Raw genomic sequence first — 27,519 nt, 5'->3', positions numbered from 1 at the left:
TTCATAAGAGAAAAATGAACCTAAGATCATGACTATGGGGACTATTATTGTCCATTCTGGTTCAGTGACGAATCTTTTATGTGTAGTTAAAACAAGTGCCTTTTAACATTTTGTCACACTGATGATCTTGTCTCAGAGAAGAAAATAGGCTCAGCAGTCTTTACCTTTATTATGCAAGGAGAGTGAAAAGATGCAGTTGAAAAAGAAACAGAGGTTTTTTTAAAACTACTGTACTTTGTTCATTGAATAATCTGCTAGTCACAGTCTCTGTTAATTTATTTGTGCCAAGAGTTCATTTCTTTCTGAGGTTGTAAAAGTTAACTCTGACACTTTACAAGAAGCACAACAAAATATCCTCCTTTTTTCTTTTGATTCAAAGTCAAAATGGAAGCAACATATTTATCTGAAACATTTCACTTGGAAAGAAACAACAAAAAAAGACATATTCAATAGCTTTCAAGAGATTTGGATGACTCATTTGTATCTAACCTCTCTTAACCTCTATGAGAATGTAATGGATTATTTGAATGGCTTAAAGATTATTTTACTTGGTATTTTATCTATCCGTATACATATTCTGTGGAAAACAACCCTAAATCATAGAAACATCTTTGTAATGTTCCTTTGGAGAGCTGGGAACATAGACTGATAATACTCTGTCTAATTTTGTTGTCACCCCCTGAAAGGTGATAACAGGTCGAAGGTTTGTTGCAATGGCATGTTTGAGTTGGCCTAGAAACATCTAAATGTAGACTAATAACTTAAAAGAGTTTTAAACAGCTGCGGCATTTTGAATTTGAAAAGACCTCTGGCTTTGAAGAATAGTTCTGTTCATTTTTTATGACTACAGGAAGGAACGATATCTTAAACTATGAACTTAAAATCACAGGGAGTGTGACTGGAGTAACAGCCCTAAAAAGTGAAATCGTCTGTTTAGCCATCAAACAGGTGCAGCAGCGCCAATGTCTTTCAGCTTAGGTGGAACCGATGTCTCTGAGCAAAGAGGCAATCACCCTTTGGTCTGTTCACTGAAACTGGAAGAAAACTGTAAGTTTTAAGGGCAGAAACCAGCAGGGGACTGGAAGTAGAAATTTGAAAATTGTCGGCAAGTTTTTATACTTGTCTTAACTTACTCAGCACATTTTGAACCGTAAAATCACTCTAAAAAGTACACCTCTCTCAAACAATAAACGCCTTGCTTTCATATGTTCACATACTCATTTTACAGTAGTAGTTTCGATGCGTAGCTTGCCGTTTAATAATACAGTACCCGCAGACATTAGAGTTGATTTTTCAACTGCAGCTATTTAGTCAGTAAATCTGGCACATGTGGATTCTAACCAAAAGTCCACTGAATTCAGAGCAAAGATTCCCATGACTTCACCAGGTTTTCAGTCATGCCCTTGCAGTTACACACACACACATGTGCATGCGCGCGCACACAAACACACACACACACACACACACACACACACACACACACACAAACACACACGCCACTCACAGACTGACGTGCTGATTAAGGTATTGTCTATGGGATGGAAGAATAACTTCTATATAAATTCATAAAAGACATTTTACGCTCTCTAACTCTATTCCTGGACAGGTGAAATGATCAAGGTTTAGTGACATTTTTGAAGTTCAGAAAAATCCTGCATCTTCTTCCAATGGCTTTCTTCGGGGAGCAGCCATGCACTCAGTCAGGCCAGGAAACAGAGAGGTTTAGAAAAGCCTGGTGCCTATGTCTGGCAGTAGTCAAAGTATTTTAAAAAAGGGGAAAAAAGAGGGAGGGAGAGAGAGAGAGAGACGCAGAGGCGGAGGAAGGAGGAGAGGGGGAAATAAATGTGCCTGCTGTGGCTTAAAGCACAATAATTTAATTGTCACTATGCAATCAATAAAAATGTAACAGTGTGAAGGGAGCATGACAAACATAGATTTGCTTTGTCTTAAATGGTATGTACTAAATGAATGTTCCCCAAACTGAACAAGATTGACTAGTAAATTAGAAGAAAAATTGGTGTTATTTTACATTTTCTGCTTACCTACAGAAAAGATACTCATTTGCAAGAGGAAAACTGGAAAATTGCTTCTTTTTCTCTGACAGTCATTCCTTTAGGTCATCCCAAATAGAAGCAGTAGGCATGTTCTAAAGTAGTAGTAGGATTCAATAAGTGTCCTGCCTCAGGGAATCAAATCAGTGGGGTCATCACTTTGACTTGAATGGATGGCATAGGATCAAGACCTTACCGTTTAAAGATCACTTAGAAATGCAGAGAAATATTAGAAATATAGGACACTATAGGCTGTAATACTGCACAGATGGAGTCTCACATCCTCACAGAAATATGCTGAAGTTGGCAATGAACCATGAAGACAAAGAAGTTCCATCCTTGCAGACACTGAAGACTCAGCCAAAGTCTAATTAGTTGTGATGATGCAAGCAACCTGTAGTGTGTTGGTTTCTATATAAATTTTAAACGAAAATGATCAAACGGTGTAGTTCAGAGGCAGACAGTACCACGAGACAACAGTACAATCTCATTACGATTCGAGGCTGTTTTTGGGCTTGTTTCTTTGCAATATCATTTTTCCAGATAAGGCCAGCTGCCTTCTTATGAACATGGTAGAGCAGGAGATTTGATGAAAGAACATTTACAATCCAAGCACTTTGGGATGTTAGTTTTGCATTCTTTTTGTCATTAGGAAATCATTGTTGAAGAAATTCAACAAACAACTTATATAGACTACTCTACCTTTTGCTTTTTAAAAACTAAATAAATGAGACCTTATTTGTGTTCCATTTGGCTTCACTAAGAATATATTAACAAGCAGATATAATCTAGAAAGAGGAGACTTAATCCTGGAGAAACTTATTTATTAACACAGAATAAACAAACATCTTAACCTGCTTGCATTTATCTTCAATGTTGCTTAGCTTAGCTCCAAATTCAGAAAAAAATATATATCTATTTGTTTCAATCCAGGGACCTTCTTTCTGTCTGCATGTTACTTAACTTTTTTCTACTGGACTGTTTAAGTCAGCAGCCTCAAAGAAACTACTTTTTTCTTCTAGAATCTTTTTCTCCTTTTAGTGACAGGAATTTGAGCACCCATCCTTCAAACCTTACAGCCCAAAATATCAGCAGTGCCTCTGAACTCTATTAGCCTGGATAAAAAGGCAGGAGCCATGTGTGGAAAGACAACCAAAAATTCAAGCCACACACTTCTTGAAATAAAACCAAAAGAATGCCATTGATATAGTAGCTGATGCAATCATCTTTAAAACAATTGACGGAAGGTGATAGAATTGTTTCCTTAGAGAATATTGGGATGCCTCCTTTCCTACATGCCAACCTAAAATGGTATGGAAATGAGTTTTCTCTGGAAATGCCTTTATACATGAGAATGAGATTTACTGAATATTTCTTGTTAAGATGCAGCTGCTAATTGTATTGTTCACAGAAAAAAATATCAGGTGTGTGCATTGTGCTGAAAGGCAGGAAATTCAAGTATGACTTGAAAACTGCTTGAAAAGATACATATGATTGAAGGCTTTATCAAGCTATTTTGGCACTTCTACTCATCATTTAGCTCAGTATTTTGAAAGTCCTTTCATGTGTCTACTTTTTTTTATATGTAATTTGCATGGAGTAGACTGTATTTTGCGTTCTTTTAAAATACAAGTGCAAGTAATTGCTGAAGTCAATGGAAATTCAAAAATGCAAAATAGTGCATTGTGGAATAATTGGATAATAGTATGCTCACAGACCTATTTCTCATTTTAGAGGTGAGTTCTTCAAATAAGGGAGAGTCTGTGCTGGCTACATTTTGTGAATTCCATTTTCCCCACAGCAACAGTAAAATGAACTCTGGCTGAAGCTATAGCCATTGTTTAGAAATTCTGAAACAATGTCAGCTATTACAGATAGTTCAAAGACTTCTCATTGTAAATTTGCTTATAGGGCATAGTTCACAAAATTCTAGGCTTCGTATAGAGATTTTGTATCACACCTATAAATAAGCAACATCCAGGACATATTTCTTAGGAAAATATGTATCTAGGCCTCTAGTGATGAAAAAGCCTTTTCCACATTTCCATAAACAGTTTGCATAAATCTCCACAGCTAGGGAATCTTAAAATCTCCCCAATGTTGTTAAGTTATTCACTTGCGTGTCAAGTTTCTGCAGTGAATCTGAAATGAAATAAATAGGGTCTCTACCGCAAAATGAAAACACATGTATTTTCAAGTGCATATATAAGTCAACTTCTTTTGAAACTGACACAGCACATATACATAGAAAAGAATGTCTATATTTTTCCCATAGTATATTGAGTTCTGACTAGTGACATGCTGGTTTTACTTATCCACTATATGTCTCAATGCAGAGAATGAGGATAATAGCTATATTATTTTGTAAGGAAAATAATATGTAATTGGATTTATTTTTTGATGGGATTTTGAATGCATGGTGTTAAAAGAGGCTGTAAGCAGGAATGAAAAACTGACAGAGATAGGGTGTCTCCAAGGACAACACCAAAGGTCCTTAGGACTGCGAACTAGTCACTGGAAATTCCCAGACTACCTGTCACTAGCCAACAGGCCTTTTTTCCAAGGTCAGAACCTAAGATCAAAAGTATACTGTGATGTTAGAGGACATGGTTTGCAGAGAAAAGGTGCTCAAAAGATGCCAAAAGATAAACATAGAGTGAGTATGTTTATTCTCTCTGTCTTGGGTCATTATTGAGTTTGGATTAACCTTCCATTTGCTTGGAAAAAAAAAAACAAATCCCATCCAAAACATGTTATCGTCAGGGGCCTGTGAGATCTAGTGCATCTCGTATGCACAAGCATAGTAAATGTAATAGGCTTCTGAGACCTGGTAGGAAGATATACCCAAGCACAATCTTGTGGGTATGTTTGAATTTTGATGTTCATCCTATGAAGTGCCTCCTGGACACTTCAGAATAGGTCAGGCACAGGTAGTGATCCCTGTACCTTGTTCAGCTACACAGGGCTTCTCTGGAGATGCCTGAAAATTCTTTAATATCTGTTCTGAGTTCTACCACCTGATACAAGTATGGACAAGAGCTGATCAACTTTTGTTAGAGCATGTGCTTCCTTTGGGCTTTACAAAAAGAATATAAAGAAGTTATCTTGGAACCTGGATGAGACAGATATCCGTTGTGACTGATGGAATTGTTCTTCCTGGTTAAGTAATGAAAAACTTGTAAAATAGGGCAAGCAATTCCTGATCAGAAAATGCCCTTGCTATGTGCTTCTGCCATGGAGACTAGCATAGCAGCCTCCAAGCACATTGTAGGTGTCTCATGAACAACTGACACTCAAGAAGAATTAGCCACGCAGATAATTTGGAGAAACAGAGAGCAGTAAGAGTAGCATCTCTGGGTCCTGAAGCTACCCTATCTGACTGGGATTCCTGTTTCCCTGAGCTATCCAAGAGAGAGAAGACACTTCCACTGAGGCCTAAAAAAATTGACTGCACAGTCCTCTGGCTGTCAGAAAGTAAAGATGTCTCTACCCTGTGAATGAGTAGAAATAGGAGGAAGAGACTTCTGGAGATCATCGCTAGCAGACCAATAATTTGAGTTATCTAGCACTACAGGAATGACACTGGAATGTCGCAGGTCGTCCCTTGAGAAAGAATCCAACTCACTTCTGTACTTTGTGAGTGACTGATCCTCCACACCAGCTCTTTACCTCTGTTCTTGTCATTCTATCAATGACTGTCTAAGGCCTTGAGGGGAATCGGCAAAGAATGATATAAATCTTTGACAATAGCTGGGTCTTCATATTGTTAAAATCTTAGTGCCTTGCCTGGAGACTAGTGGCAGAATCTATTTATTAGGAGCATTCTTCCCTAGGGAACCAGAGAGAAATCTCCTACGCCAGATTCTTGATTTAAGCAGTGGTAGAACTGGTTGATAAAGCTTTTCCGATCTGTATGTGAAGTAATTCTAGTTTGCATTACATTAACCCTCTGCATAAGGAAAATCCCAGGAGAAAGATGAGGGAAAGCACACAACCACAGCTTTTCTTTTCCCTTTCGGCAATCTCCAGTGTGTATACAAGCCCCTAAAAAGCTATGTCTGCCAGGACAAATTAGAAGAGCCAAGAGGTGACCTCAGAGGTTATGTTGGATTTAACTGAACTCTGCCCATCCAGCCTTCATAAGGCATGTCTGGGAGCAATGTTCCCAAGTATCGGAAACCAGACTGAGAACAACCGTGGAAAATTGTATTATGGGGAACAATTATGTGGTACTAGAGGATTGGATTAGTTGACCTAATGGGACTTTTCCATTTCTAATTTCTTTGATTCTCTGATTTACATTTCGAAATGCTTTGATCCCTGAGGGAGATCAGTGAAAATGAGTTGACATGATCATAGTTAGTAACATTGCTTTTTTAACTTTTAGCAGAATACTTTTCAGTAACTGTTTGCCAGATATGTAAAGAATGCCACAGAACTATGTTTATTACATTGTGAAATATTAATGCTGGCTGGAAGTGCAGGGCTGATGTTGGAACTAAGTAAAAAACTGTGCATTTGACTGTGCCAGCAAAAACCAAGACAACAGTTTTTATTTTAATTTAATAAAATCTGAAGGTAGTACTATCAAAATCTGGCCACAGCTGCCTGGCAGACTGCCCTGAAGGGAACCATTGATAGCCCCCTTCCCTTTTACTTTATTAGGTTCACCATTTTCTCCCATTTAACATAAAAAGTAATTTCCCAAATAGCAGGATTCCTCAGTTACTTTATCCTGCTCATCTAACATCCACATTTTATAAAGCATTTCATAGAAATCAAGGTCCTTAAAAATCACAGCATGAACGATCTGCATTTTACTAAGAGATTTCTTTCCTAAATTCAACATGATATTGAAAGTCAGAAGTTGGAAGCACTGTTTAATTACATGGAGAAGTGAATGGAGAGTAGTAAATACTCTTGAGACCTTGAAGCGACTTTTATAAAAATGTGTTTTTTTAAGGATTTTTTTCTTTTCATTCTGTAAAGTTGTAGGGATGGGAGATTATCGATCAAACTGAAGGGTGGATTAAGAATCATTTATTGCAAACCAGTGTTCTAATCTATTATTCAATAAATTGTGTTTCCTGCCCATTTTTAGCTATGAAATCAACAGTGCGAATTAGCAAGAAGACTTGTTCAGAATAATCAAGGTCAGGCAAAATAAAATTTTGGTGCTTATTCATGTCGTACCTGGCCCTCTTCATTTTATTGAAGAAAAACTTACAGCACCTTCCCGCTCAACGACGTTGATGGTGCCTGCAGTCTTGTCCCAGAGATCTGCAGTTTCCTATAACCCTCAACTGTATTATAAATTTCTTTCCTATATATCAATAACTTCTCATCTACCTCATGCCCAAAACATTCACCCCAATAACTGCCTTATTAGCTTTCCCACCCTGGAATCCGCTCATATGAATATGCTTAAGAGAGTCCTACTTTTTCGCATATTTTATCCTAGAAAGTCTTGGAAACTATAATTTCTTTAAGATGGTGAAATACTTGGACAAGACCTACACTCAAACCTGTCTCATAGACCTATCATCTTATTAGTCTTTCTCATTAATATCATCAAGCAAATCTTCTCTCAAAAAGAAGAGTCCAAATGTGTCATATTGATCGAGCCTTTGAGAAAGTGGTCAGTATGGCACTCATGCAAGTGGGTTTCGTTAGTTAAAAAGTGTATCCCACAAAAGCACGAAAGAGAAAATCTAATGGCATTTTCAAAAGTCGTGGAAAGTATCTAGCTGGAGATGAGGAAGAAGCTAACATGCAGTCTACACCATCACATATTGCTCCATTAACTTGTTCAGCACCTTTTGTAAATTGAGTAACTGGGATAGCTGAATCAATTTGTTCATAAAGTCTCAGAAGGTAGCCTATGGGTAGGGTCCTTAGTCCTGTGAGGTTTGATATGTTTGTTTATACTAATAGATTCACCAATCATGAGCAATTCTGCAATTCATTACAACTCCTCTTTGTAATAAAAAAAAAAAGAGCTTTCTCAAGCCTTTCACTTCGCTTCAGTTAGCCAGAATATATGGATTTAATAACCATTTACAACATTGATTCCAATCTGGATGAAAATCCTTACAACCAAAATTGAGGCATTGCTTGGCATTATCTCTCCGACATCATGATACATGTTGTATTGAACCTTGCAATGCTTCATAGCCGACATAATGGGATGACACAACTGAAATTGAATAAGGAACAGACTTATTGTAATTAAATCGCAGCTATCAGTGTGAATACCATCTATCTAATACACAGTACACGAAGTGAATGGAAGCAGGCAAACGTGTTTGTAATGTTTACAGCAAACCAATTAAGATTTCAGGTTCCCTATTAGCAGCGATATGACTCATCTATTCAAGTCATCAGCAACTTCCTTTGGTGTTCTGTGTTCTGACTGAGCACAAAAGAGGACTCTTTTTTTCTTAAGTTGTATCAGCTAGCAGCAAATGATTCCAAAGATAATTTAATTCCTCATAGCTAAATTTTAATTTTTGTACTTTACTTTCCAGTAATTTAAAAAAAATAGACTCTTAGACAGTATAAGTTGTCATAGCTTTGCTGATGTCAGTAACAATTCCTACTATCTGAGTACTGGGCCCAAGGCCACAGCTTTTAAATTGCAAGTTTTAGACATATGCAACTGGAATTTAAGAATAGATAAGGAAGTACTAAATTTAATAAGGTGAAAACAACATGTTCCATGTGTATTATTATGGACATTACAAAGTTTAGTAGTAGCAGCAAAGTAATATAGACCTGCCATTGCTATATTTCAAATCCAGTCTGTATAGAAAGCAAAATATTTTCCATTGTAGCCATGAGAACATTTAGAAAAATTGCCTCCTTCTGTTTTTGCTCCATAGATGTGTAAAAATAAATACTGCCACAAGAAGAAAAAAAATGGCTAAATTATTATAAATTGCTATGTTCAAGTGCTTGGGAGGGGCAGCAGATATCAGGATGACATTGAAAGAGAAGAAGATACAATACGTGATAAGGTTTGGGTACTTGATCCAAGCAAGACTCTCCAAGCTGAAAGGATCATTTTTATCTCCTGTATTTGTGAAAAGTTAAGGTAACTTAGGGACTAGGTATTTTGTGCTCTCTGAATATGAAAGACAATCCATAGTTCACAATGAGGTGTAACTTATTGACTGTGATATGTTTATTGTGGGGAAGTATTAGGTTTCTGGTAATGGCCAGCTGGAATCATTTGTGACTGGTAGTTGTACCTTGAAATAACAATTTTATATTGAATTCTTGCACTTAAAAATGTTTTAAATAACTGATACAGAAACCAAATCATCTTCCATAGCTTTAAACAGTGCTGGAAGGTGTCAAAAAAAACTATTTTTATATATGAGAAGGCAAGAAACTTGATAGAATTTCTGCATACTTGGGGGAAAAGGTCCTGCGTTTTGCTTTTAGTTTATATTGTGTAACTGTGGGCAAATACGTGTTGCAGATAATTGATCAGTCCAACTAACTCTACATCTTATTTAGCTATTAACTTGGCATGAAAGAAAAGGACAACCTGGTTACATTTCTTTTCCTTTTAAGCTTTAATCATATTTCAGATTATCCCTTAGTAAGAGGAAACATTTTTCAGCCCTGATCACCTCCATATTATCTACTATTAGTTTATTACAAAATATTAAAAATGAGAACTTAGTAATTACATGAAACTATTCTCTTAAAAAAAAATCATAAGTTTGACTATAATAAAACAATTAGTATATTCTTCCAGATAAACTCTGTGGTTGTACATTCTAGAAAACTGAACTAACAAGCCATTCTTTTGATTTTTTTTCCTGAAACGTAAAACTGTTCCATCTTTTGCTAAATTAAGAATTCATTCTTGTCTGACCATACTATGTATGAGTAGACACTGAAAGGATAACAGGTGAAGAGGCAGACCCTCTAAAAACATAATCTTATGGCAGATGCAAGGCAGTTTGTTTTGTGCAACATATACATGAACATGGATTGAACTAACCAGTTCAACCAAAACAGCTTTAGGTTGCCCAATGCATCAAGAAGTAACTGGCTTTCTAGTCTACTGACGATTTTAAACAGATATGTTTCAAGATACCTCCAGGCATACTAGGCGTATTGCAGTTTTCAACAGATCTCCTTGAGAATGAATAGTTAGTTAGAGAATAACCAAAAAATGAAGACATTATGTCCATTGTATCCACTGCTTTACTTTATTTGTCCTTTATCTAGACTCAGTTTTATATATTTCTCTATATATCCATGAAGGAGTCTGTTCACTCTTCCCATCCTTATTCCGCTAGCTCATGTATCAGCAGTGTCAGTCTAACTCTTTATGTATGAGTTTGGAAACATTCATGATAAAAAAATGAGAGGTCCTATAAAGATTCTTTTAAGGTTTTGATTTTTTTTGTATTGTATGTATGCAACGAGTTCCATATTAGTCTTAAACTTGAAACTTTAATAAACATAATGTTTTAAAAAACTAATAAGAATGCTTGAGTTATATATAGGACACAAAATATGTGGCAGGTATTTAATGATTATTGTTGTGTCCTGTTCCAAAATATTTTCTGCAAAAGCTAAGAACCATGTTCTGTTTTGCCTGAGGAGCCTTACTGAACTCAAATGATTCAAAAGCATGTATATTATATTGTCTGAGTTGTATACTTTAGACAATATAACAATAAGAGTGACATACCATGATATGCTGAAGTGGACTTTCATTAGCTCATATGAATGTGAGGTCTTAGCTTAGAGATATTGCAATAGCTTAGAGATATTCTGCTAGTGAATCTCGGCTCTTGAACAGAAAGGAGGAGGGAGGCCTCTTCTGAAGCCCGGGCTAAAAAAAGCCTCATCAGAGTTGCCTGTCATTCTAAACTATCCTCTCTATGAGCTCGATTTTACTGAAAACAAAGGTTTTACATTCACTGTTATCCATACAGAACAAGCATAACTGAGGGAAATGGGCAATTCTACCCTAATATTATCTTTGGATATGCTAAGCTGAGTTCCCAGCTGGTGCAAGTTAAGTCAAGGCAGTTATATCAAACTGCCAATATATACTAATTTAGTGAATTTCTTCATCATTAATAGCCAGAAACATGGGTATTTTAAGAAACCGACATGGAACCATGTATTATGTAAATTCTTTTGTCTACTCATCACCTCCCATCTGATATTTGATTAGGATACTGATTTCTTCTTATTAAAAAAAAAATTCATACTCTCCTCCTTTTGCCCTCTACATCCTACAGCTGCAGAATACCACCTGGATTAGCAAATTGATTTATTGATAATAAACACATTGATCTTCTTTGCCCTTCTCCAAGCTGCACAGCTCCAATTTCCCTGTTCCCAGTTTTTTCCTCCACTTCAAAGAAATTTTTAATCTTAACCCTCCTTTATTACCAGTAGCATTCTAGTTGGTGCACTCTTCAAAGATTCATCTGCTGTTTTACAATGTTAAATTCTTCCAAATGTCTTTTCTCGCATGAAATAAGTTAAAAGTGCTCATGTTGATGTCAGCAGCAGTTTCTCTGCTTGCTGAAGCACTAAACAGGGTCAATGTAAAAAGAGATGTGATCCATTAGTATACTTTTTGAGACACTTCTGAAAGGGCAAAACTGATCAAAAATAAAATTGAGAATACAGTGCGGGGCAGCTCTATTAATAAATTGCTCTGTATATGAGTTTATTTGGTTGGAAGAGATAAGAAGTTACATATCCATCAGGTGTTACTAACTGAAGATGATGATGGCAAAGAAAAATTTACCAGAAAGCTGCTGTAATATAAAAAAAAAAACACTGTAAAATCAAGTTGCAAGACAAAGAACAAAATTTAGACACTCTATTAAAAAGACAGACTATATACAAAGCACATAATATTTCAAAATGTTATGGTTTCAGTGCTGATCATCATGATTAAACATTCATATCACTGTAGCACCTAGAGATCAACTAGGTTATGATTTTAGCTGTGGTACAAAGCAAGTGACAGTCCCCTGACAAAGACGAAAGAGAAGAGCTGCTTCACAGCAATTTTTGAGATTTCGTAATTTGTTTTCGCTATTCATGGGAACAAAATGAGATCAAGAGAATGGCATTACATCAAAATGTCCACTGATTGTGTGTGGGGATATGGGAATCCCAGGTCTGCTGTTGCCATTATCATACTCCTTCTTCTCCCGTTATGGTGATCCTCCCAGGCTTTTCTTGCTATCGCCTTCTTTTAGATATGACGAAGAGATGTTTCATCCACACCTCTTCCCTTTCTATGGAATTTCATCCAAAGTGACTCATCTGAAGGAAACATTTTTGCTTCGATGAAATGGTGTACTTTTCAAAAATTTAAACATAGCAGCCCAAGTTACCTAATGTGTGGATGAAAAAAACAAATAACAGCAACTGAGATATAAAAATGGTGTAACATGAAGAATTCTTAAGTGAGTTACTCAAAATGACAAACACCTAACACCTCAAAGCTGCTGAAAGGGAAAAGACTTGTTCCTCTTCCCTGGCTCCCACTGCCCCTGCACCCAGACCTGCGGTCCTGTGCTCTGCTGCCTGTTAGTTCTGGTGCTCAACAGATCCTTCAGGGATGAGCTCTCTATTCACCTCGATCTAACACAGCTCACTAATTCAGCAGAAAACTACCTATTTTGCCTTTAACTGGACTACCAAGAAGAACTGAATCACTGCAGAGAGAGGTAAGCTGAATGCCACAACGGAGTCGGAGAAAGGAGCTCATCAGTGGAAGTAGGACATCCCTGCTTCAGTGGCAGAAAGTTATTAGGGACATCTTGTATGACCCCACCCATATCCAAGATCACTGATTTCCACGCACAGATGCTGGTACAGCTGTAAGTAAAATACTCTCAGCTCATATATGAGGCACTTTTAACATAGTTTTGAAATCAACAGTTATATTAGCCATGTGTATGATTTCCTTGATTTGGTAAAACTGCAGATGATAAAACCTACCTATTAAAAAACTCAATATCTGCATCCAGATTTTATCAGTTGGAATTGCTATCAGGAAAAACTATAAGACCAATAAAAGGCCAGAGAGTCAACTGATGTAGCTCAATGCAGTATCACTTCCTGACCCAGAACATATAAAATAAATCACAATAAGATGTAGAAGTTCAGCAAAATGAACTTAACTAGGTTGCCTGAACATTAAATGTTTTCATGAAAGTATTTTCATGGGAAAATAAACTACAGGGTCATTAAATTTTGGAAAGGGTATGAAAGCTGCATAAATGTATTCCCCACCATTCTTCTGAATCATTTTAAGCAACTATCATTTATGTTCACAGAGGATATATCTTATGACCATATAATGGGCAGTTTGGGTTTACTTTTCTTTATTTAAGATCTCTTGCATGATTTCAGGGAAGGAAAGGGACTAGAAGGAGGAGAGAAGGCTTACAGAAGAATAGGAAGGAAAGGACAGAAAAAAGATCCAACAATTCAATATAAAAGATAGGACATAAAAAGACACAGCTGGATTGGCGTTGAGTGTTAGTCACTCTCCTCCAAAAGTTGAATATCAAACCAAGATTTTCTGTTACACGTGAAAGAGAAAGTTCAGCTTTCTCCAAATGAGGTCTTCCCATCAACCATAAAACCACTTTGTCAATAGAAGCAGAATCATCAATATCTCTCTAAAGTAGATCAGATCCACAACAGTAATAAAGATTAAGAGGCTACCTGCATCCCTTTGAATAATCTTAACAACGAAGGGAGAAGTTACAGGGAGTCAGCCTCCGTGTATGAAAATCTTCCACTTTTACTACTACAAATAATTAATAAATAATGTTACCACTATGTATAATACCACTCTGTAAAGTGAGTCGGGTGATAATTTCAACCTCCATTGCCTAAAAAAAGTTGAAAAGATCATGAAAAGTGGTCACAGTATGTAGAAATGGGAAGCATCTGTTTCTTCTGGCACTAAGTGCTGAAATGGATATTGCAGCCACTTCATGATTATATTTATTCCACACTTCAGTGTTAAAGGGGATGGCCACAATATTGCCAAGTGTGTTCTGTAAGAGTCTTATCAAAAATCTGTGGGTAACAAGCAAAAACAACTCCCCTCCTTTGGATAAAGCAACAGGCTATATATAATAAGCTTGCAGTAAAGCGGTGAAACCTGCTCAAAGAGGGTACCCAGAAACAAGATGTTTTGTTCAAGGCTAGGGAAATTTTCACCTTTATGGATCTTCCGTTATTTCTCATTGGCCAGCTGTAAGAAAACAGTGGCAGAATTATTACAGTTCTCAACATTTCCAGTAGGTAGAAGACAACAGCTAGAGAAGTCTCTCAAGAGCATGCTTTCCTTAAGTGAAGGGTTCATTATTATACAAAGATGTGTAAAATAATCAATTTTCCATTTGTTCAGGTGCAATATCAGACTAGTCCATGAATTTTATCTAGGTTAAAATGTTACACTCCAGATAGTTCATATATTTTTTCATAATAAACAGTGGTTATATTCTTCCAATGTACAAAATTAAATAATACAGTATTATGACTTTGCCAAATGTAGAAACTCACTTCTCAGAAATATTCTGCTGTGCTGAAACTAAACTTTTCTGTGTTAAAACAGCTGAAGCTAAACTTAAACTGCCACTCAACTATGCAGAAAAAATACACACATATGATGGCCTGGGGGAGAGAAAAAAGGGCGTTGGGTCTATCAGCTTTCAAGCCCTACTTCAGAAAAACATCTACAATTTTAGAAGAGAGTTCAATACTTGTTTAAATTCTACTAAAGTCAATGGAACACTTTAGTGTAGAGTAAGTGCTTTTGTCAATAAGGAAATGTTTTCCTTGTTAGACGTTTTTGTAACTAAGGACAGTAAATTTGGCAGAATCACTATGCCATATTACTTAACTAGTGTAGAAAGAGAATATTACTAGCTTTATTATGAAAAGCTATATTCTTTGGCAAGATTACATTGCTATATGAGTTAAGCATGTGCTTAATGGCTTTCCTAAACAGCAATTATTCCTGAGTTAGTCACTATGATTTCCAGGTTGTGCTTGCCCGATTCACGAAGAAGACTTTATTTCTTAGGAAGAAGCATGAGAAGCCAGCTGGACTTGGAGATTTAGATTTCAGGGTTGGTAGTTAGGAGAAAAAACAATATTTTTCTTATGATTTGAACAAATTTGGGTTGGAGAATTTTAGAGTTTATATAAGTCCATATCGTCACCTCTTCCTAGTAGAATCACAACAAAAAGAAATATGGCATAGAGGAACTGGCTTCCTGAACTGGAAAGAGCTAAATATCTAGCATGGGTAACAGGGCTTAAAGTAGGTGACACGTTAATGTTCTCTTAGTACTGGATAGTTTAGAGCATCAATTAGGGAAAAGTAATTTTTAGATACTAAGATGACCACAGCTTAAAGTTAAAAAAAAGAGTGACTAGAAAGAAAATTCCCAGTGAAAGGAATGAGATGCACATATAAACTTACATTGAAGGCATACTTACTCACAGACAACAGGACAGCAGAGAAAACTTGTTTCATCCCTGAGTTGCTTATTCTGAGATATATCATCATGTAGAAATGTGATATTTTTTCCCTGTGGTTTTCCTGTAGATGAGATTTTAGCTTCTCCAAGATCAATTAGTATCCAGCCATGATGCATAGAATATTCTTTAATATAGTTGATATGAATGTCATCATTATATTCTACGTGCCACCTCACAGTTAACACAAAATAACGCATGGATGTAAACATTCAATGTAGTTCTTGAACATTCATTTTCAGTACAATCTTTCCCACTTCCACTGATGTTTCCAGCGTTTGATGCTGTCTGCACCGTTCCAAAAATGAACTGACCCTTCAGTTCAATTTGTAATTTCACCCAGGGTATTACAAAAACATTATGCTGTTACTGCTTACAGATGCACACACATGCACACATGCACACATGCACACATGCACACATGCACATAGAAGTATTGTAAAAATATTTTTCATGTCACTGTGAATGTCTGAGAGTCAGGTGGACACTTTCAGCAGAAAATGAATCTCTCTGTATCTTAGAACTCTTGTTCTATTCTTACTAAAATAATCATAGACTGTTTAGCTGATAACAGAAATGTTAGAAATTTAAGGAATCAGGAAACTTCTGGTTAAACAAAAATGTACATTAAAAATTGCTGCAACTGAAGACTGCATGTCTGTTCAATTTGGAATTCTTTCTTTTTTTAATGAATCCAGGCCCAGTTCTTCTCCTCACTATCTGAAGATTCTTTATCTTTCTTAGATCCAAATTGCTTATTGTATGTTGATCTACAAGACAGTATTTATTAACGTGTTTGCATCTAGTGTGATGTGTCAGCAGAAAAATCTTTGTCACTAGAGGGCAGCGATAATCTTCTAGCGAGCCAAGAGACATCATGGAAGTGAAGTTCTGACTGTAGTCACAGAGGACATGATTCTGGACCAGTGGGCTGTGTCTCAGCTGTACTAATTTTCAATAGAAGTAATTAGCAGTGTTCCAGGATTTTGTCTAGGGATCAAATTATGGCTGGCTGTTCTGAAGGCAGAATATTCAAACTTGTCAGTGCGGCCTGACCAAGGACATTAAGAACCAAAATTCTGAGGTTACTGAGGCATTAAAGCTAAAAAAAAACTCTTAAATTTTCCAGTAAGAGAGATTTCAGAGCAGACTGTTGAAACAGAAGCATTAAATTTGCTTAACAGAAGCATAAACAGAAGCCAATCCCACCTCATGTCTTCTGCATGATGGACAGAGGACGACCTGGGGGAGTTTGTTCCATTTCTTGCTAAATGTCTTTCACTAACCATCTGCGAGTGGCTGAGGCCAACCACGGCTGAAGTTCAGTTCCAAAATGCCTGCACCCTCCTCTGGTATCCTGGATCAGGATGAACATTCATCTTGTGCAGTGTGTCCAAGGTCTTTTGGTGGCTATGCTGTGTCTTTCTCATGGAAGAAGTGATTGCTGGGTGAACAAACAAAGCTATGTAACCAAAGAAACAACCAGGCTTTCCTCTTGCCCAAAGCTTCATACTGACTGTGGCCAACTTGAGTTTTGACTAATACAAGGATTCTGCATAGCTAGCAAAGGTCCTCTTGGCCTTCTTACTTCTTTTTAAATTATACATTTCCTTCAGCATATCCGTGACCAAACAATCCTCAGTTTGTCATTGACGTGATGTGAACATATAAATAAGAATGAAAATGCTATTTTATTGGAAACCTATACTTATAATTCTCTTGTTTTGCACTCCTGGCAATTTTGCACTTTACAGCTATTTTGCAAGGTATAAATGGTATTACTGCTATCTGCTGTGCCAGACTGCTCACACTCCATCCCAGATGCACAAGTACATATTGCTCCATGTACATGCACAATAGAGGATTTGACAAGATAAATAGTGATACATGCCTGTATATCAGAGGCCAAAATTAAGTCCGTATCAGATCCTGGAACTTGGCTAACTTGAAAATTTGCTTTATGCTCTCTTTAAAATAAATTTCTGTAAATCTAATATATATATATATCACTTTTTATAACCAGGAAACAAGGCTGGAAATTTGCAGATCTTGAGAGCTAAGGATAAAACGTATTCAAAATCAGTAAAGCAGGCTGAAAAGAAAGGAGGAAATTAGCATAACATGCACACACACACATTAGTGTATGCATACATATGCATATGCATATATATTTTTGTATATATATACATATATATTTTTACTTATCTATAAAGGAAAAAAACAAAGAGTATTATCCCCCCCATCTTTTTTTTCATTCAGGCAAAATACCTAGTGGTGTACATCATACTGAAAATGAATGCTAAAACTGTTAGACTAGGAATGAGTAGGAGAAAACACTTGCAGAGGAAGACAAAGTATTTGTTTTTGTACTCTTGCCAGTGATATTAATCAACAAGTAATCAGCTTTTCATATGGCTGGCTGTGGGAAGGGAGAGTGGATTTTGCACCCTGCGCACATTTCCTCTCCTTGATGTAGAGTCTACCCTGAGACGTAGAGATAACTGGTGCTCAGGCACCTCTGTAATTCTATAGGGCAGGAGAACCGTAAAAGTCTGCACCCCAGAAGCAAGAGCAATTTTCCCTGTTTAGGCAAATCTAACCTTCACTGGGGCCCTGGATCTCAAGTCTGAGTTTCCAGCCTCCCTGCAAGAAGGGGAGGTCCTGGCTCCAGATGAAAGCATTTGCCTATTCAGCTGCAGCAGCATGTGTCCTGGTCCAGAGAAATGGGGGTATGATCTTGAGACCAGGAGAAAGGGAGAGGTCTCTCCTCCAAGGATTTTTTGTGTGAAAGCCTTGAATCTCCCCGTATCAGGACCCAGAGCTTTCTCCTGGGACTAGAGCAGCTGGGTGGAGAAGTCCCAGGCCTCGAGTGATGCGCTGATGCAAGTTTCACTTCTTTTAAGAGGGAGAGAGCTCTTCCTTTTAGAACTGGTGGAGTTTCTCGGCACCAAACCCACACACTGATTCCTGACACAGTTCAAAGTCATGGAGGAGAGCAGAGAAATACATCAATTCCAATAACAGTTAATTCAAAGGAAGAGTTGTTTCAAGGGTTGGAATATGGTACAGGAGTGAAGGGTGAAGTCCTATTGTCTTAAAAGAAAAGAACAAAGAAAGTGAGATCAGTTGAGAAATAATTTAAGTGACAAGAATATGAGAGACATTTGTCTCCAGTGTTATGAAGCAGGATCCCACTCTCTCTAACCAGTATTAAAAATTTCTTTCCTGGTTAAAAAAAAAATATAGTCTAAAGATACAAACAAAGAAATAAAAACATCTCGCTTTTGGAGCAAGGGCAAAAGGTTTCACATTAATTGTTCCCATTGCAGGAAAATGAGGATTTTTAGGTTCCATGTCATAATGTGATATGTATTCTTCAGATCTTTTTCATTGATACATTGTTTAAGCATTTTTTATTGTCCTGGAGTTCCACGTGTAACTTTTCATTCATTGAAAGCTCAACACTTAATATACAATATAAAAGTATGAAAAAGTGTGCTTCAGGGTTTTTATTTTTTAGTATGAATCAAGGCTTACGTGCAAAGACAAAAAGTAGAGCTACAAAGTTATTGCATTTTTTTCCAATTGTCACTTTAAAAATAATTTAAAGAGTTATATTCTGCCTATAATTAGGACTGATGAGCAATCCACCATAATCTCTGTGTGAAATATTTAATTATTTTTTAATTCAGTGTTGTCTAGATTAAAAATAAAACAGCAAAAATGTTAAAAAAAACTAGTTATCTTCATGTCCAGATGCTTAATGACATTTCATTCTGACTTCTAACAGAAGAAAGTGCTTAAGAAGCAGTTTTTAAAGTGAAGGAACAACCACTGTGTGTTTTATTACATCATCGTAATGACTTTATAGTCTATCTTTAATCCTTCCACTCAACCAATAAAGTAATTCAAACAAAGCAAAACCCTTCAGTATGAGCCTCTGATGGTTTCAAAGCACGTGACACACTAGACTGGCACCAAAATATGAACTGGAGGCTTATGATAAATTCAGAAGATCAATGAAGTGCATTTAAAATGCATTTCATAAAATTTAATTTACACATATATTACAGATGGAGAAAGGCTTTCCATAAACCCTTTGGCTGGCACCAACAACAATACATTCCTACTTGTCTGTTATGTAAATGCACTTTTCTATGTGTGTCTACTAGTTACATATTAGATGCAGCTGTCTGTGTTATTTGTATCCTTTTACAGTTCCAAAGACATTATCAAATTATTACTAAATGCCTTCCCCTCTATAGTGATAGATAAGAGGATAATGCTGCTAGTTACGTGAACATTTGCGCTAAGTATTTTTAAGCTGGTTCACTGTGAGACTTAAGGTGCAATAAATACCTCTCTTTAAAACATCCACCTCATCTTAAGGTGACAAGCTTTACTGATAGACATTCGATTGTAAGATAAAACAGGTAAAACATTGATTTGAGATCTTTTGCGTTTTGTTTTGTTCCAGATGATCAAATGTTTTGTCATTTTAATATGACCAGCAACTGAAATCTACTCACTCTTCAAGTGAGACTTTTTTTCTTTTGACTAGTTTTCTTTCGTATTTAGACATAAACAGGTTTAGATGCACCTGTTGTTGGTACAACTAAAAGAGGAATGCAAAATCTCGAGACAGACAGTATGAACATAGAGTTTCACATGATGCTGGTTCAGCTCAATGGATTTTTAAAAGTATCCTAATTTAATGCTTGAGTTTGGGTCAGCTCTAGGGAAAATTGTCTTGCTGATTATATCTATGTGATAAACTTAATAATGTTTTTGGCAGTCAAAGAAAAAAGTTCTTAGTTAACAAAGTCTTCAAAATGTCAGAACCTCATATTCTCATCATTTTATTTTTTTTTAATGTTAAAGATATGATCTTTTTGAAGTGGGATGTTGTACTTGCTGTCATATATTACAAGTAGCTACCCAGCCAAATAAGCATCACATTGCATTATCATATAGATTTCCTTGGTTTTTCAAGTGGTCAGCATTTTTGTGGTAACATTAATAGTTATTACAGATTTAAATGGGCACTCTGTGTCTGTAACTGATTGACAAGATCAATAATTTTAAGATCAAATAGTAACAGCAGTCTGTTTTTTTCTTTAATCACTGTCTTTTTGTTTTATACCCATGCCTACAGCGAGATCCTGTTTTCTGTATGTAGACAGAGCTTCCTGCTGTGTGCTGTCGAAAGAATGAGAAGACAAGATGGAGAATCAATTTAAGAAAAAAGCTTTGGTTGACAAAGCTTTGCTGTAGATCAATGGACTCTAGCTAGTTAAAATATCTTTGGTAGCAGAGTTTTTACAGTCACAAGCTTGGGCATAGTCAGTTTGGTTTTCCCAGTTCCATTCATACTGTATTTTGCCAGATGAAAAAGATTTTTTTAGTATGCAAATGCCATTATTGTTCTGACAACTGAATGCCTTTTGGCTTTGCAGTGAAATGGTAACAGCAGTTTTAAAATATATTTCCTTGATGTGCAGAAAATCTAGGCCTTTATTAGGTCTATACTTTTGAAAGAGACAGTATTTACTTAAGTAGGAGTTTGTCTGTTACAGCAGAGCAGGCAAGCTCATTTACCCATGGAGAGATATAATAATGTGCAATTCACCACTTGGTACTTAGGGGATATTTTTCATTGACTCATTTAGTCTTTTATCACTTATTTGTTTAAACAGGTTTCATGACAAACACAGGATGTGTACAAACTGATATAAAGCACATGTCTTTGCCAGCAGATTTATCCTTATATCTGATATTTGTTTAATTGGGTTTCACTGAATTTGCATACCAGCAGTAATTAGTTGTTTCAAAATTCCTAGTAGCATAGAGTGAAAATATTATGAAACTTTTTTTTTCTTAAATACACATCTAGGTTTGTTCAAAAACAATCTAACCATTTTCAAGTGTGCTGTTAACTCTTTCCCGGTTACAAGAAAATCACATAACATTTCAGCTTTTATCACCTAAACAAGAAATGTACAATTAAATTACTTAGAAACTAATCAAGCCTGCAACTGGTTTGGAAAAAGAACAATCTGATATACATTGTTAACTGAACTTTGATGTAATGTACTGTAGGCTTCGAGGCCTTTACTTTGAAAACACCTGCCTTAGATACTTAGGCAATATGTCCGGATTAAAATATCGCCTATTGATTTTATCTGCTCAGCAGCATGGAGAATTCTGTGATTCAAAGTATAATAGCTTCAAAATTGGTGGAGCAAAGGAAATGGATTTTTAAGAAATTACAAAATAAAACACACATCGTATGGATAACAGCACAGCTGCTAAAATCTGGACAAGATTTCCCAAAGTAATTGGTAAGTTTAAGTTCATTCACTTTAGGATATGAAAGCAGAGATAAAGGGTCCCAGTCTGAGGAAAAGGAGTCTATTCCCCTTCTGAAAAATCAAGTTCTTATCAGACTTTTTTCAAAGCTGGCTCTCTAAAATCACTAATCCCTTCTAGAACCCTGGTTAGCAATTAGCATTAATCACTAGAGGCTACCTCCCACTGGTTTCTGAGTCTGTTACAGTATTTACAGTGTCTATGGGAATGTTGTCTTTTGAACCAGAAAGGTTGGTGTGAGCTCTTAAATATTGAATTTAATGCATACTATGTAATTGCAGAGGTAGTTCTGATTTTTCTGTATGGATGAGGGCACTGATATTTAAAAGTGAACACCTTTAATCCATTTAAAGTGAACGCTATTAAAAAAGCAAGTTAAAAAGGACCCCAAAATAAGGGAATCATAAAATTTTCATATGTTTCTGTTATTTCCACTCCCTATTATAACACAGTAGTGTTAATATGTGCAACTGTTGTCACTGTGGTTTAACATTCCAGCATGTGTGTCTGCGGGTGCGTGGGCACGCGTGTGCTCATCTATGCATTAAGGCTATTCTCACCTTTCCATGCCTTTATTTTAGAGTGGTCATAAATCATCTGGGATTCTCTGGAACTGTTTTTCTCAAACCTATATGGCTTCAAGTAAGGGAACTTAAAACAGAGGCAGCAAAACCATGTCATTACCACGCAGGAGTACCTGCATTGTTTTGTTTGATAAACATGGGCAAATCATCACAGCGCTCTGTGCCTTCCTTCCTTCAGCAGCTTTATTTGGACCATGGCACCAACCTCCTTGGGAAAACACATGTAATGCAACGTCTACCGAAGGAAAATCAGGTATCTATATACAAAACGCAAATTTAAGGTAGGAGAGAGAGGAAAAGCAATCAAGCCCACTTGCGCTGGCTTTTACTGTTAAAAGCACCATTGCGGTTCTGCCTCTGGGTAGGCTTAGATTTTTACTTATTTTAATATTGAATACAAATATGGACATGAGGGAAACAGATGTTTTACCTCCTCTTAGGGGAAGGGCTTAGGTCTCACGGAGTGCACTTTTACAGCAATGCACCTGTGTAAAATAGGTATTTTGAGTAATAATGGTTCCTTTCTGCTGTGAAACTTTACAGTGGAAAAGAGTGGGTGCAGAAAGTTCATAAATCCCTTGATGTTTTGGTCTTTACACTGCAAAAGGTTTTCTGCAGAACTGGATTTTCATTAAAAATACAGTCACTAGCCATTTATTTTACAAAGAGACTTCCCTATATAAATTAATGATGCACCCTTGTACTCTTTAAACCTGCCCTCCAGAAACAGTAGAAGGAGCCTGCAAGCCACACAGCATAGCAGCAACGGCAAAGGTGCAAACTATATCCTCCATTCACCTTAATGAGGTGTTAACTTCTAATCCTAGTTGGGACTATTAAAATACTAGCTTCCCTAAGTGGAGCAGTTGAAGAACTGTTGAAGAACTGCTCCTTAACTCTTTCACTGCATATGTCTTGACATTGCATCTCTAGATATGCTTGCTCATTACATAGTATACATTATTATTACTACTAATAAACTATATTCTATACATAAGTAAAGCCTTGAATGAAAAAATAGGCTGAGTTCAATAAATATTTTTCTCCAATATGGAAATTTTAATAAACTGTGGAATAACTTTCTAAGTAGTAAAAGAGTAAAGTTCTGGTTAAAGCAGTGAAGTGGGAATTTTAGCTTCTTTACTAGCTGTTGGATAAAACCTCTGCAGATGACCTTGGGAAGGTGACCTGCTCCATTTCTGCCTTCATTTAAGACTGTATTCATAACAAAAAAAAATCAGAATAATAAATACTCTAACTAAACTTACAAGTGTGCTGTGGGGAAGGACGAAGCGCTAACAGCTTGTTGAAGAATGCTGCAGAAAATCCCATAAATAAGAGAATTTGTCAAAATCTCAATATTTAAGGAATTTTGAGGGGAAATTCTCAAAAGAATATAAAATGTATTCAAAAAGCTGCTAAGGGAAATAATCTGAATTAAATAAAAGGGTACTGAGGCATCTGTGGGTTAAACATGAGATCTTTCCTTATGCATGGATGTTTCCTGGCTCAAGGCCATAAGGATCTACACTGACACAGGATAAATTCTTCAATAGTACTGATGAGAAGTTATCAGATGTTGACCTTTCTTCGTGCCCTTAAACCAGCAAAATCTGTTGAGACCTTGAACAGTATCATGAAGTGAAAATTCAAAGCAAATTCTGGATTAGGTCAATCAGAAAATGTAGTTAAGATTTAGACAAACATTTTGAAAGTATTGATGTTGTCCCCTGCTGGCAAGCTGCTTGCGGTCCTAGTCAAATAAAAATCTATCAAAACCCCGTGAAATGAGATTGTCAAATTAAGATGAGGAATGCATCCCTTAAAAGCAGGATCCTGAAAATACACTCATAGCACATCCCACATGTATTACATATCCCCAAACTAAGAACCAAGACATGATGAGGTAGCAACAATAGGTAACTGAGGGAGTGGGAAAAAATACGAAAGGCAAGACAATTTAGCATGTGAGGAAGAAAAAAAAGAAAAGAGAGGGCTTTACCTCCTGAGGTCTTAGGTAGCTGGTGTGGCTTAAGTATCTAGCTCTCAAAGACTATTTGCAAACACAGAACCCAAAGGAAGGGAGGTATCTTGCCATGGTTCATCACCCAGCACCAATACATCAGCTACTTCGATGTCTAAGCCTCTTCTTCCATTGCCTGACTTTCCTTTATCATTTCCTTTTTCTGGATCATTACCTGACTTTCCTTTACTGTTTGTCTCCTGAGTAGCTTTGACAGCTCAGTTGGCTACCTACTTTAAATTACTTCTCTAAGGACCTGATTCCCACCAGGTATGTTACAACTGAGTTTTGGCACCTAAGCTGGGTTTGAAAATCCCACTAGATAGCAGACCCCACTGGAGTTTGGGTCCGGACAGGTGTGCGAGTCTAAACAGTTCAACGATTGCTCACTCTGATAAACAGAATTGACAGTATTGGGGGTCTTCTCATAAGTACCCACTATCAATGGAAAAAAAAAAAAGACAGGAGGTGGTTTATTCTTCGAATCTGTTTTTCCTTGCCTCGTTAGGTCTGATAGGTTACACACAGATCATTTCTAACATGCCTTACTTTGTATGCATGTCCTTTTCTTCCGTTTTCCTTTGAATTTGCTGTGTTCTTCAGCATAAAAGTAAAATTTTTCATTCATCTCTAAGATTGTCTAGTCAGAAAGTGGGTTAAGATCCACAGAAAAATTATTCAGGCTGCACAGTTGGAGGGAACTTCCTTTGCTGTACACCTTAATTATGGCCTTACCATTTGAGGGTTATACCATAAACCTCTATTGTGTTAGGGCTATCCTGCTCACAGCCTGGCTTGTTTATCCTCCTCTTGTAGGTAAGAGACAATTTTGGGCTGGTCCTCATTTATGCCATGCAAGATTAATTCCACTAAGTCAATAAAGCTGCAAAGTATAATAATGGTATAAATAAAACCTGGATCAGTTTCTCAAGCACAGAATTTCTTGATCACTTTATTATTTGCCAGGAAACTGTTGTGCTTCCTAAGGGCTACAAAGCTCATCTTTGTCACCTGGAAGAATTTTGAATCAAATCTTATTGACCTGAACAGCCTTGCTTGCACTTAGTCTGAAAGTTGATAAGTCCTTCTCCTTGGAACTGCTGACATCTTGGCAGGGTAAGAATGCTAAGCTAAGTTAGCAGAGGATATGTTTCATGTGTAATATCTTTTCCTTTTAACATCCTCCTATCTGTTTTTTTTAATATGTTCCTTTTTTTTTGGAATCACAGAAAATTAGCATTTTCATTGTATTTTACTAATCAAGGTTGAATGTCCTATGACATTTTAGCTAGTAGGCACAAGTCTAAAGCACTGTGTAAAATAATGTTTTATCTACCCACTGGCTTTTAGTGGTGAAAGAGAAAGTAATGAAATGACTAACTTCTTTGATAATTTTGAGGCCAAATTTTCAACTGATGTGAGAGTGACATAAACATTTACATGTACAAAGCAGCTCTAAAGGTGTATTAGATGGGTATACTAATTAAATGTATCTTGTGTAAATCTTTCACAATGGCCTCCAATAAAATATTGCTTATTTGCGTAAAAAACAGCTGGCCTTCTGGAGGGTTTTTAGCCTATAAGTAGTTGTACAAACTGCTCACTTTTACTGTATTTGTTTTCCACGTTTTATATTCAGTGTTCATGCTAACTTGAGTTTGGTCTGCCTTAAGTGGAGGAAAGCTGCAACCTTTTTATTTAGTCTACCAACATAAAAAATCCCAGGGCAGGCAGCTCTGCTCGTTCAAAGTGTCATTCAGCCTATATTCAATTATGTTACCAGTTCCAAACCAGGCTTTAGAGGCAGCCTGCCCAGATGAGAACTGGTATTATTTTGCTTGGGACTCTATTGAGGAAGAGAAATCCTGTGGAAAGTCAGAGAAGTGCAGCCTAATGTGTTTGTACATTACTGATTCCTGCTGGATGTATCCAAACTCTGCATCATCTTTTGATATGTGTTTTTTTTTTTTTTTAAGGAAGAGAAGTTATTTTGCTGTATTCACCCCTCAGTATAAATATGCTGCTCAGCTCCCCTTTGTGATTAATTCTGTGATACTGATTAGCCTCTTATTTTAATTCAGAGATTTTAATAAAAAGATTTTAACCCTTTCTAGTGAGAAGTTTTTTTTACGTGTAAGCACAAATGCAAAAGCAAGATCACTTCAAAGAGAACCTGTCACCAAGAGTGAAAAAACATAAATCTGAAGCAATTCCTCTGATTTTATTTCAGGTGTATTAGGCTCTTTTCTATTTCATGTCAAATGATTGTGCTCCAGGAAAAGATCTACGTTTCAATACTAATGACATAGTGTTTTATTTAACTGCAAACTAATTAAGCATACGAGAATTATATAAACAAAGGATTAAAAAATCTCAAAGCTTGAAAGAAGTTCTCAAGTTATTCATGTATTCTTCACTTAAACATTAATCTAGAAATTTAAGAAAAAATACTCCACTTATTCCTGTATGACTTTTTCTTGGTTATGATCTTAAAACTGTCTTTCTCTGTAACATAACGCCATTTAATCCAGGTTCACGCTATGTGCAAATGAAAGCAGAATTAAGTCTCCCTTTCTGGAATATTACCCCTCAGGGTTTTTAAAACTGCTCTTCTCAAAAATCTTTATGCAGTATCTTTCAATAAATAAAGGCTCACATGCCCTTGGCTTCCAGTTACTGCTTCAGGTGTCTAGACAAGCCCTTGGAGGCTTTTGCTGCTCTGTCTAGTACAACTCCTTTCAAAGCAGGAGAGTAATCATAGCAAACATGCTATGAAAACAGATCACAGAACCATAAGCATAATGTGCTTAATGTACAACTGAAGGTGCCTTGCTCAGTGGGACTGGTCCCATGAATATCACTTCAGTGTGAACAAAGGTGACTTGGGTGAGCACTGCATCGATTAATAAACGTGTGCAATATTTGCAAAACA

The sequence above is a fragment of the Struthio camelus genome, chromosome 8, assembly GCF_040807025.1.
Source record: "Struthio camelus isolate bStrCam1 chromosome 8, bStrCam1.hap1, whole genome shotgun sequence".
Classification (NCBI taxonomy): Eukaryota; Metazoa; Chordata; class Aves; order Struthioniformes; family Struthionidae; genus Struthio; species Struthio camelus.
The sequence above is the reverse complement of the archived record's forward strand: the minus strand, read 5'-3'. Positions refer to the sequence as shown.